The 12,564-nt window shown below is 42.4% G+C and overlaps 1 pseudogene; it reads left to right on the top strand.

The window, feature by feature from the left end:
* Nucleotides 1-12,564, top strand: part of LOC124227205 (P2X purinoceptor 6-like) — a 32,164-nt pseudogene that overhangs the window by 570 nt on the left and 19,030 nt on the right.

Genomic DNA, 12,564 nt, shown 5'->3' with positions numbered 1-12,564 from the left:
CGGGACAGGAGCCATGTCAAGGCATTCAACAGCTCACCCCAAATGCCTTGAGTCCACTTTGTCCACCCTTCTCCCCAAAATGAAGAAACAGCTACATAAACATCTAGGGGCAGCTGGTTACTGCCCCAGTGGATTCTTGATTCTGCAGCCCTTGCTAACCCTCTGTCTGCTCTTCTCCCAGACATCACCCCACAGCCTATTTCCCGGCCTTCAGAGCCATTAAACTCCTGTGAAGCCTTAAAATTACCTTTGTCCACACCCCTGGCTCTTGGCTTATCGAACTTTGACAAACCTTTTCATCTTACTGCCATGAAAATAACTGAACTGCTGCCCCCATTCTAGGACAGTCTTTGCCTCTCAGACATGTCCTACAGCATATTTCTCATGCCAGCTAGACCCTGTGGCATTGGGTATGCCCTCTGCTTATGTGCAGTGGCTACAGCTGTCACCCTGACTAAGCCAGTACTCTAACATTAGGCACTCCCAGTCATCTCTATGTTCCCCAGGGTGTGTCTGCTGTTTTACAAGTTCGCAGGACACAACACCTCTCTACACGTCCACACACCACCTGTAAGTGTGCTCTTAACTAACCCTACCATCATCTTACATCCTTGTAACACTGTGAGTCCAGCTACCTTATTACCCATCCCTGATGATGGAGAGCCCCACTCCATCCCACATGATTGCCCTGCAACATAGAAATGGTCTCAAAGCCATGAGAGGATCTCTCAGACATCCCTTTAGAAATCCCAGACTTACTTCTGTTTTGTGACGGCTCCTATACATGGAGTTTCTGGGGAAACATAATAACTGGTTATGCCAGGGTTTCCCCACATGAAATGCTCGAAGCTTGTTCTTTGCTGACTGTAAAATCACCCAAGCTGCTGGATCATAGCTCTCATTAGAACCTGCACGTGAACAAAAGGGAAAACTGCCACTCTTCACATGGATTTCACATGTGCTTCTGGAGTCTGCCATGCTGTGGGCACAGTTTGGAAATCACCTGGAGTCTTAACTTCTGGAGGAACTCCCATTGCTAACAGACACTCGATTGCTGCCCTATTACAAGCTGTTAACCTCCCTTCGCAAAGTGCCATTGTTCCGTGTTCAGCCCACACTCAGGAGGCTCATGTCAAATCTTCAAGAAACAACAGGCTGACAGAGCTGCTAAATGTGCAGCTCACCATGGACCCCTTGTCCTTTCTCCACCCAATTTTCAAACCTGCCTTTATCCCTGACTCACATTATTAACTATCAGGCAAATGCCCCACAATCTGAAAAAGACAGTTGGATACAACATTGCACCAAACAAGGATCGGATGGGTTAGATACTGGGCCAAAGGGACTTCCTGTAGCTCCTTTTCTTTGACTTTTTGGCTGGAACTTATCTCCCTCCAAATGGGACACATGTGTAGATGGGGGGCAGTCAAGGAAGTAAAAGAAAATTGGTATTCCCTGGCATCCACACAATTTCTGACCCAATTATTTCCCAGTGCACCACTTGCCAACCTCACCAAGTTTCTGGAGACACCAGTGTGTGCCAGGAAGCCCTCCCGGGCCCACACTGCCTTGTGCGGCACTCCAAATGGACTTTACAGCCTCGCCTCATCTTTAGGCTGTCCTCACTGTTTGGTCATCGTCTGCATGGTTAGTGGAGGCACTGAGTGCTATCCAACTAGACGTGCAGAGGCCAAACAGTGGGACAGAAATTAACAACTGCAGCTGTTCCTTGTTCCGGCTTCCTTTCCGGATTGAAGCAGAGCGAGGAGCTCACTGTGCAGCAGAGGTAGCCACTTGCTTGAAGAAACTCTGGGCTATGCAATAAAATTTCATTCCCCATATCACCCTCAATCATCAATCATCGGGGCAAGTGGAACATAAAAATCTAGACATGAAAAGGACTTAGGAAATGTCTGCCACAAAACTCAACTTAAATGGCCATAAGCTCTGCCCATGCCCTTATAAAGATCCAGAATATTCTAAATAGGAGACACGGGTTGACTCCTTTTGAAATAGTTTTTAGATGTCCATGCCTACTGGGACATCTAAGCCTTCCATGCCTGGATTAAGAGAATATTATGGGAACTTAAGTGAACATTTTGGTGCTATGACAAGCTATAGACACAAATTAACTAGTCTACTTGAAGCATATCATCAACACGTAAAAGAGGCATGGCTCCCACCTTCTGACAAGACTTGTCGGCCTTTGGACCAGGAGATCAGGTGTACATCAAGGTCTTTAGAAGAAAAAATGCACTGTCGCCTCACTGGGAAGGACCTTATGAAGTCCTACTGACTACCTATGCTGCCATCAAAATATAGGAAAAATCTTCTTGGATCCATGCAAGCCACGCCAAAACAGACCCAAAACATCACTCTCAAGACAACTGGGAGAAGTCCCCACAGGTGACCTTAGACTAAAGATTTCCAGGGCCAATTCCCAGGCCCCAGAAGCAGCTGGCCTCATGGAGTAAACAGCTTTTGCCAAGATCATGGATCAAGAAACCTCACTTTCACTTATTTTCCCCCCTTGCTTTTAAAACTTCTATACACACAGACACACACACACATACAACTCTTTTCCCATTAATGAACATATATATTCTTTTTAATCATTTACTAGAAAGCTGGCTGGAGAACACTAGTCTCTATCTGTCCACTCCCCCTCTCTAAGCTTCCACTAAGGGCTCTTTTCCAAGCTGTGTCTTGCTCTCACTAACCCTCTCCTCCTCACCAGGTTGAGCACAGACCAAACACCTCCTTAAGCGAGTTTACCAAACCCTGGCCACACTAACTAATCAATCTGACTGTTGTTTATGTCAACAGCCAGAGAGTACAGAAGAACCTGAACTGGTCTCTGTTACTGCTGATGTGAACACCTGGTGGACTAAGCATGGAAGATGGATGAACGACAGGGTATGGTGTCCATGACAAGGAAGACATCACTCTGCCTCTTCTCCTGGTGAGTCATGCAGGCCCCAGAAAACCTCTAGAGAAGCTCTAGCACTATCCCTTTCCCAGAGAAAGACAATAGGTGAAAATTGTTTCCTTTGCATTGAAAGTAAACATGACACTGGACCTTTCCCAGATGACACAGCAGGACAATATTGCAATCAGACTCTGTGGTTTGATTCCATAGGTGGCATCTTTAAACCTCTCAAGGAAACTGTAAGTGACTCCAACACTACTCCCTTTGGCACAAACATTTGCCAAATCACCACATGTTCTGGATGGCTTACAAGCCACCGTTATCCAACGTGGGGTATTGCAGCTGCCCACGTGGTTAAGCTGCCCAATACCATGAACTATATATGGGTGGATCCAAACTCTGGACTCACTTGGTCAGGTGACAGGACCAGCCTTTATAGCTGCCCAAATGAGGCTGCAGGCCTCCTTTACCAGCTACTCTGCATCTGTTCTGCTCTCCCAGATTGACAGGAGCACATGGAAAATGGAGATGTTTAGGCACTAACAGTACCAGTGGCAAAGGTCATGGAACACTCCAGACCCTGGGAACTAGAGGTTCACCTCTAACCTTGTCTGTAAACCACACTGATCTTTTTATTTATTTTTTATTTTTTTTTATGAAGATTAGCCCTCAGCTAACTGCTGCCAATCCTCTTTTTGCTGAGGAAGACTGTCCCTAAGCTAACATCCATGCCCATCTTCCTCTACTTTATATGTGGGATGCCTGCCACAGCATGGTGTGCCAAGCGGTGCCATGTCTGCACCTGGGATCCGAACCAGCGAACCCTGGGCCACCAAAGCGGAACATGTGCATTTAACCCATGCACCACCAGGCTGGCCCCTGGTCTTTTTATTTTATGTGGCAACAAACTATAGAAAGGTCTCTCAGCTAATTGGCCACGATGATGTGGACTTGGATTACTGGCCCCTTCTGTCTCCAGACACTCCACCCTAAATGCCATCCACATCGTAAACTCGTGCTCCTTTGTTCATAAGATTGTGGCACATAAGTGTGTCAATTGAGAAATCATAGAGAATCAACTTGTGTGTCACAACTCCTAGTTCTTCTCAGCATTGAGAGTGTTATTTCCCAGCTTTGGAAATTATGAGTTTGAAAAGCAATCTTAAATGTCTCTGTGGTGATGGAACAAAAGTTCAACACCACCATGCAGACTTTGAAAATACTGCAGTCACAGATTAACAGCCTAGCCTCTGTGGTCCTCCAAAATCAACGTGCTCTGAACACCCTGCCCAGCAAGGAGGAGCTTGTGCAGTCATTGGTGAAAAATGTTGCTTTTATGTGAACCAAAAAGGGCAACTAATACCTAACGTCCATCTATTAAAAGAGAAGATTCGCATTTTCCATCAGGTGAATGAAGCTCACCCATTTCATTGGACTGACTCATTCCCAGGATGGGGAACTGGCTTAATGGCATGTGAGGAGATGTGCCCTGATCCCTTCCTTTCTGCTTGTTCATCCTCTTCCTAATCTGTTCTTTTCTCCCTTTGCAGGTTTCTCACCACTTCCCTACTAACTCATTTTCTCTCTCCACAGTCACCAGCTCAGCTTTCAATATGTGAAACTTCCAGGGAAGTTTCAGAGGAGGGAACTGATGGTGTTCAGGGCAGGCCACCCCAAGATGTGCCACTCTGGTGTGCAGATTATTTCAAGATGAAGATAGTCAAGGCTCAGAGGACTCTGGAAGAACATTTGACCTTCCTCCAAATTGCCTAAAAGAATTTAAGCTGGAAGGGCCTGTCCCAGGAGGGAGATAGTTCTAGGTGTGGGGGGCAGGGAGGCATCTAGCAAGGGCCATTTTACCAAAAGATCTCTTTCAGGTCCCGTTGTCTGTAGATGGGACAATGCAAACATTTGTTTACCAAATATGACCTCTTTTCATCTTCCCGTACATTTCCTTCTCCCCCTTGAAGTCTCAGACCTCTATCTCCCTCTCCTTAGTCGACAAGGACACATACACCTCATTTTGCCTGACTGTCTTTGGAATTCTTCAGTCTCATGTGAATTTTCCATGTACATGTATTAAACTTTGATTTTCTCCTGATAACCTGCCTTATGTCATTTTTTTTAAAGATTGGCACCTGAGCTAACAACTGCTGCCAATATTCTTTTTTTCCCCTGCTTTGTCTCCCCAAACCCCCCCCACCATACATTGTTGTATATATCTTAGTTTCAGATCCTTCTACTTGTAACATGTGGGTCACCACCTCAACATGGCATGATGAGTGGTGCCACATCCACGCCCAGGATCCGAACTTGAGAACCCCTGGGCCACCGCAGCCATGCACATGAACTTAACCACTCAGCCACGGGGCCAGCCCCCCTTATGTCATTTTTAATTCTTTGACCAGCCATGAGAACCAGAAGGAAAAAGGGGGTTATTCTCCATTTTCTTGTGCACCTCAGCTTGTAAAAATTGCAATATCTGCAAAGCACAATAGAATGAGGTACACTTGTAATAGGTATTGTGACTTTGTCAGATTAACATTTTTTAAGTAGAAACCCTGGGGGGTATTGGATGGTGAACCTCAGTTCAACAACAAAGCACAAAGGAATGGAAATAGAGAAGTTTGTTACTCACAGGTCCTGGAGAAGGTCCACAGCACACCTTGAGGGGCCACACCAGGAGGTTAAGGCAGAGGGCAGGCAGAGAGCAGGGTGGAACCTGGGGCATATGTCTTTATTGGGGTTCGCATTCAGAGGCTTGGGGTTCCCGGCCTAAGTCAGGATTGGTCAATTCAAACCAAGTGAGGTTTTGGTAAGTTTCACAGGGCTGTTATCTAAGGGGCACACAGGGGGAAGGCCCTGGGAGACAGGGAGAATGCTTCTGACAAGGGCAGTGGCAGGAGTCATATCAGGAACTTCCATTGACTTGTGACTCTGCTGGTGGTTATCTAGGGCATGCACTCTTGGGAGGGGCTAGTGCCACTTTTAGGCCCCTGTAGGCTGCTTGGTCACACAAAATGGATGCTGAGGCAGCAATGCTATGGAGTAGGTTAGCTAAACTCCCAATGAACTCTTAGAAGAAAACATAGGAGGAAATCTGCATGACTCTGTGTTAGGCAATGGCTTCTTTCTTTCTTTTAGGTTTTGTTTTTATTGAGGTAACATTGGTTTATAACATTGTATAGGAATCAGCTGTATGGCATGAGAATTGGACATCTATATACACTACAGCATGCTCACCACCAAACTGCAGTTTCCATCTATCATGTATAATTGGCCTCATTTACCCATTTTCCCTCCTCCCAATGGTTTCTTTAAACATGACACTAAAGTTCAAGCAAGACAAGAGAAATATAGACAAGTTGGGCTTCATCAAAATTAAAAATTTGCGTGCTTCAGGGGATACAATCAAGAAAGTGAAAAGAAAATAATCCACAAAATGGGAGATAATATTTGCAAATCATATGTCTGATAAGGAGATTTTATCCCAAATATAGAAAGAACTCTTACAAACCAACAATAAAAAGATAAATAGCCCAATTTAAAAATGGATAATCTGAATAGACATTTCCCCAACAAAGATACACAAACGTCCAATAAGCATGTGGAAAGCCTCTTGACATCGTTAGTCATTAGGGAAATGCAAATCAAAACCACAGTGTGATGCACCCCCAGGATGGCTACAGTCAAAAGTCAGAGAAGAACAAGTGTTGAAGATGATGTGGAGCGACTGCAACCCTCACACACTGCTGGTGGGAATGTAAGATGGTGCAGCTGATTTAGAAAACCATTGGGAAGTTCCTTAAAATGCCAAACATGAGGTTACTGTATAGTCCAGCCATTCCACCCTTAGGTATGTACCCTAAACATGAAAACATGTGCCCACACAAAAACTTGTACATGAATTTTCATAGCAGCATTACTCATAGTAGCCCCACAGTGGAAGCAGTTGAAATGTCCATCCACTCCTGATGGAGAAATAAAATGTGAAATATCCATACAAGGAATATTATTTGTCCACGAGAATGAATTAAGTGGTGATACAACATGGATGAATCATGAGAACATCATGCTAAGTGAAAGAAGTCAGTTACAAAGACCACATATTGTCTGATTTCTTTGATATGAAATGTCCAGAATAGAGAAATCCATAGAGACAGAGAGTAGATTAGTGGTGCCCAGGGGATGGGGGAGAGGGGGATGGGAAGAGACTGCTAATGGGGACAGAGTTTCCTTTTGGGGTGATGAAAACGTTCTGAAATTAGATGGTAGCGATGGCTGCACAATTCTGTGGCTATACTACAACCCACTGAAGTGTACATTTTCAGCTGGTGAGCATTACGGTATGAGAATAAAGTTGTTATCAAAATCAAAGATGAAGCATCAAACTGTTTCTAAGAAAGAGCTCCAGGGGCAGGAAGGGCTGGGTGTCAGAGAGCGATGGAGCCTGGTAAACAGAGGAGCAGAGTAAGAAGTGGGGAGACCAGTGCTTCCCCTGAGCTGGCCCCTTGTGTGTTACCTGATTGAGGTTGTTGAATGTGAAACAGTCACTCAGGTCTAAGGGCTTTAAAATGGAGCTGGGAAGCCATGAAGGAAATGGGCCTCATGCACATCCTCATCCAGCAGCACATGAACTTTTTTTTTTTTTGTGGCCAAGATTGTCCCTGAACTAATGTCTGTTGCCTATCTTCCTCTTTTTGCTTGAGGAAGATTGGCTCTGAGCTAACATCTGTGCCCATCTTCCTCTATTTCATATGTGGGATGTCACTACAGCATGGCCTGATGACTGGTGTAGGGGAGGAAGACATTTTCTCTACCCTCTCTGTGTTCTTCTGGCCAAAGAATGAATTAAATTCACATGAGACAGAATAGCAGGAGAAAATTAAACAAAGCTTTATAACATGTATACTGGGAGAGGCTCAGGCAAGCTGATCAACTCGCCAAAATGACTGAAGCCCCCACCTTAAATATCATATCCAGCTAAAGACAAAGGAGGATGTTGGGGGTGGGGGCAGTCAGTTACAGGAGGTTACCAGACAAGCACAATAAACAGGAATAAGATTATTATGCAGATTTAAGTCCTTGCATTGTGTATTGATAGGAGTTTCTAGAGATAAGGTCATCCCCCTTCTTCCTGGTACAGAGAGGGAGACAAATTTACAGATGGAGATTTCCCCTTACAAATGTAAATGTCTCTTAACAAAGGGTAAGTAAATTCTACTTTTCAGTTGCTTTCCTGTCCACAGTTTATTAAAAGTAACCAGCCCCAAATAATCCTCATGCCAAAGAGACATATCTTGGGGTGGTCAATTCCAGTCCCCCACACTTTCTTGTGTAAGTTAAAATAAAACTGTGCACCCAGAGAGAAAGAAGCAAATTAGGGATAATGTAATTGGATGGGTAAATCCACCTCTGTTGTCATTTAAGTTACAACCCAATTTCTGAGGCACTGAGAGCAACTGTCCTCATCTCACAAATCTTTGCAAAACTGAAAATGCAGCTCCACAGGCAGCTCAGGTTCCACCATCCCTGTCACTGATCCTGACACCTCCCCATCTGACTCAAAGCCTGGACCCTCACCAGGAGCATCCTTATTAGAGCATCCCCAATTCCTGAGACTGAAGGAAAAGTTTAAACCCCAATTACCCTGAAAGCCCTAGGGACAAACTTGCATTTTTTCTCTCTGTCTTTTGAAGTTGTAAATGTTTCCCTGTCTTTAGCATGTAAACAGCCCAGGAGATAACAGCCCACAGTCACCTGAGACTCAACCTGGCTCCTCAATCAGTGAAGCCTGAGGTCAAAGAAAGAAAAGGGAAAAACTTTCCTTTTAAATGCAGGCTGCTAGAGGGGCTCCCTCCCCAAATCTACTTCATCCCCTCCTTATCTGCAGCAAAGATAAATCTTAAAAGGCTCCTCGGCAAATATTAGCAATAACAACAAAAACTTTTAAGCAGGTGACGTTAACTTGTTCCATCTGCTAGAGACACAGTTATTTATAAACTACTGAGTTTTGTGTTGTACCTGATTCATGGTTGAAATTTTAAAAGCTGTAAGATCTCTGTCTGTGTCAGTCTATATTTATGTACCTACATTATATATGAGTGATATTTTTCTACCTCCAGATGGTATTACCAAAACTGATTTCTAAACTGAGTTCTATCTAATGAACTTAAAGTAAGAGCTTACATAAATTATTTCTAAATACAATAGAAACTAACCCAAATGTTTTTCAAGTTATAATGCTATAAAAGAATCTTTGGTCAATAAAAGTTTGCTTAAGTTTGTTGGTTTAATTAAAATAGGCATGTCTTTAGAGCTACCAGCACTGGATATAATGGAAACATACAACTTGTATTCCATCTGGGTTGTTAATCAGATAAGCTCATGTCATCATTGTAATGAAATTTGTCAGCAAGAAAAAGATTAGCTAAAGTGATAGCTAACTGCTTTAATCTCTCATGAGATTTTTATGAATAATCTAAGTATGATTTCTAAGAACAAATGAATTATATAGATGTTTGTCAAAAAAGGAATTTTAAGTGCAATAATTATGTTTTCCGGTATGTGTACTTTAAAATAACTTCCTCAAATCTTTTGGTAACTTGAAACATTAGAGTTTTGATAAATGAAAGTAAATGATGGAAAATTCATTGAATATCTAGATAGGATAAAACAGATCTCCAGACAAGATAGAACAGGGAAAAAAACAGATAGAACAGGAAAATGTTAACTACTGAACAGGGGTTTATCTATGTTTGGCTTCTTACCACAGAAAAACTAAAAGATGTTTGGATCTATTAGTAAACACGTCTTGTGCCACAGTAAAAAAAATTTCCACTATGAGAAAATGTATGTTTTCAGTAAAAGAAGTTATAAGAAATGGAGATATTTTTGTTAAGAAAGCAAATTTGTCCTGAAGTAAAATGGGTTATGGGAAGGAAGAAAGGACAAATTCTAAATGTAAAAGGGAAAGTTTTTGGAAGAGAAACCCTGAGAAAAGAGTCTTGTGCATGGTGGAGCTGGCTAAGTTTGGAATGAATTTCATTAAATAAATGAGTTTTAACATCAAAAAATAAGCTGCTGCAAAATTAGAATTTGGTTTTCTCTCTGTGTTTGTTATAAGGACAAATTTTCTTGGGCTTTTAATCTACTCCTGATAAAGAGATTAGGAAAAGTTTTTCTTTACTTTTGAGAAACCTGCCTAAAAGGCAAGGATTTTATGTTTTATCAAAAAAATTTCTTGTGCTTTATGTTAAAAGCTGAGTCTTTCCTACTACAAAGAGCTAAGGTTTTGCAGCTTTGTAACCTTCTATATTTGTCTTGAAATCTTTTTGTCACCTAAGTGAAAAGATTAGTTAATAGTAAGTTTCATAGTGATGAGTGATCCTATTTAGGCAAGTATTTTAAGACCTTCTTTGATATTTTTGACAAACTTCCCAAAATCAGATTCTAAATGAAGACTTTCTTTGACCTGTGTCTAATATTGGGATTTTTCAGAGGATCCCAGAAACATCTCAATAGATTGGTTTTCTCTCCTTATAAAAAGATAATTAAAATAATTAGGTTTATTTGATATATTAAGTTACATGGGAAACGTTGTCAAGTAAGAAATAACATTAAGCCTTCTTTATGTTATGTCTCTAAGAGTGTATATTATAAGAGTTCCAGAAATTATGGGAAATTCCTGGGAGTCTAATATGTCCTGGGAAGAAGTGCTGTCTGTCATCAAAATTGAGGCTTACACTAAATATCAGGAAAGTTCTTTAGCTGAATTTCATGCAAAGGCAGCAACCACAGAATCTATAAAGATTGACCTACATAAATGAAGCTCATTCTGCCTCTGCAAAGAATAGTCCCTCATTGCCAGACTTTTGCCATCCTGATGATGTGGGCTCAGTGAGCCGAGGAGTCAAAAGAAAGATTTCTTGGACTCTTGAGGTCTGACAGTAGTGCTCGTTTATTCAGAGAATAGTATGGAGTAGTGTGGGGATAGGACCCATGGGCAATAAAGAGCTGCAGGCATGGGGAAATGACCCATGGGCAGGAGGAACTGCTGCAAACATGGGTTGAGGGTAGGGCTAAATTTAAGGCATAGGTATGTGAGTTATCTCTTTACAAGACAAAGGAAAGAATATGTAAAAAAAGAAAAGGTGTTAAAATTGTATCAGTGCAGGTGGGGTCTGATTATTGGGGGGGGGACTCCTATAACTTTACATAAGAATCAGATCGAGTTAAGTCAGGATGTCCTATGCTTCACCATCAAGAGTTTCTAGAGATAAGGTCATCCTCCCTTCATCCTGGTGCAGAGAGGGAGACACCCCCACAGACGGAGACTTCCTTCACAAATGCAAATGTCTCTCATCAAAGGGCAAGCAAATTCCACTTTTCAGAGCCTCTTTCCTGTCTTCAGTTTTCAAAAGTAACCAGCCCAAAATAATCCTCATCACTGAGGTCCTTAGCACAGGGCAACCATCTGCTCCTGAAGCAGAGAAATTAAGGTGGGAAAACAATGGCTGTAAATTCAACAAACAGGACTATGGAAAATCCAAGATGGCCACTGGGCTCTTCCCAGTTCTCTGGTAAATCCCATTTTTCAGTTTTTACATGCCCTCACCCACTATAGGAAAAACTATTTCTGTCCCCAGAGGCCTCAGAACTCCTCCTGCTGGGTCCTTTGAGCACCTGCAGCTGGACTTGATTCAACTGCCACTTCCTATGGCTCATCAATATGTTCTTGGCACTGTGTGTGTTTTCTGGATGGGTTAAGGCCCTGGAGCCCCATTGGAAAGGAACTTACCAAGTGCTCCTGACCACTGACACTGCTACAGAACTAGAAGGCACTGCATTTTGTATGCCCCTTTTGGGTACACCTTTGTGTGTGATTACTATGGGGAGCCATGAGCTTACAAATGTCTAGAAAACTGGCATACAGCAGGACAATGTCTTTTAGGATACTATAATATTCCATTTCAAGTTCTCATAACAGAAGAAACCCAACCACAGTCTCAGAGGTCTAGGTCAGACCTGGAGACCCACTTTTACACCCCATCTACTCTCCATTGATTACCATTGCCAAGGATTTGTCCCTTGGATTCATGTTGTCCTTAATGACATATTAATGCAAAATGTATCCCTAAACATAGCTAAACTGGAAAATTCCACCACTTGAGGCTTCATTAAATAGTGACCACTGAATTCCCCAGGGAGGGGAATTAGATAATCAAATGGCACTCAACTATCTCCTTGTAGAACAGGGTGGCATCTGTGCTATAGCCAAGACCTCCTGCTGTACCTGCATCAACTCTCCTGGTGAGGGTGAGTTAGAACTTGGAATAACTATAAAAATCCCCCAGAAGTTCTGTTGTTCAATGTCTCTTAATGACACCCTCTGGTTCCCTATTGATGTTTTCAGCTGCTTCCTTCAAGTGTGGGTGCTTAGATTAGATCAAGACTTAAAATATTGTTCATGATTATTGCTAGAATTTTGCTAAATGTACTTGTATTTAAGCTTCTTATGGTATTGCACACTTGGATCTGCTCCAAGTTATATTAATGATTTTTGTTCTGCTTTGTTTATTTTGCCTTCATGCTACTAATGATTTGCATTTCTCGATGCTGTGTGCCTTTCTCTA

The sequence above is a fragment of the Equus quagga genome, chromosome 15 (genome assembly GCF_021613505.1).
Source record: "Equus quagga isolate Etosha38 chromosome 15, UCLA_HA_Equagga_1.0, whole genome shotgun sequence".
Classification (NCBI taxonomy): domain Eukaryota; kingdom Metazoa; phylum Chordata; class Mammalia; order Perissodactyla; family Equidae; genus Equus; species Equus quagga.
This window is presented reverse-complemented; position numbering and strand designations above follow the sequence as displayed.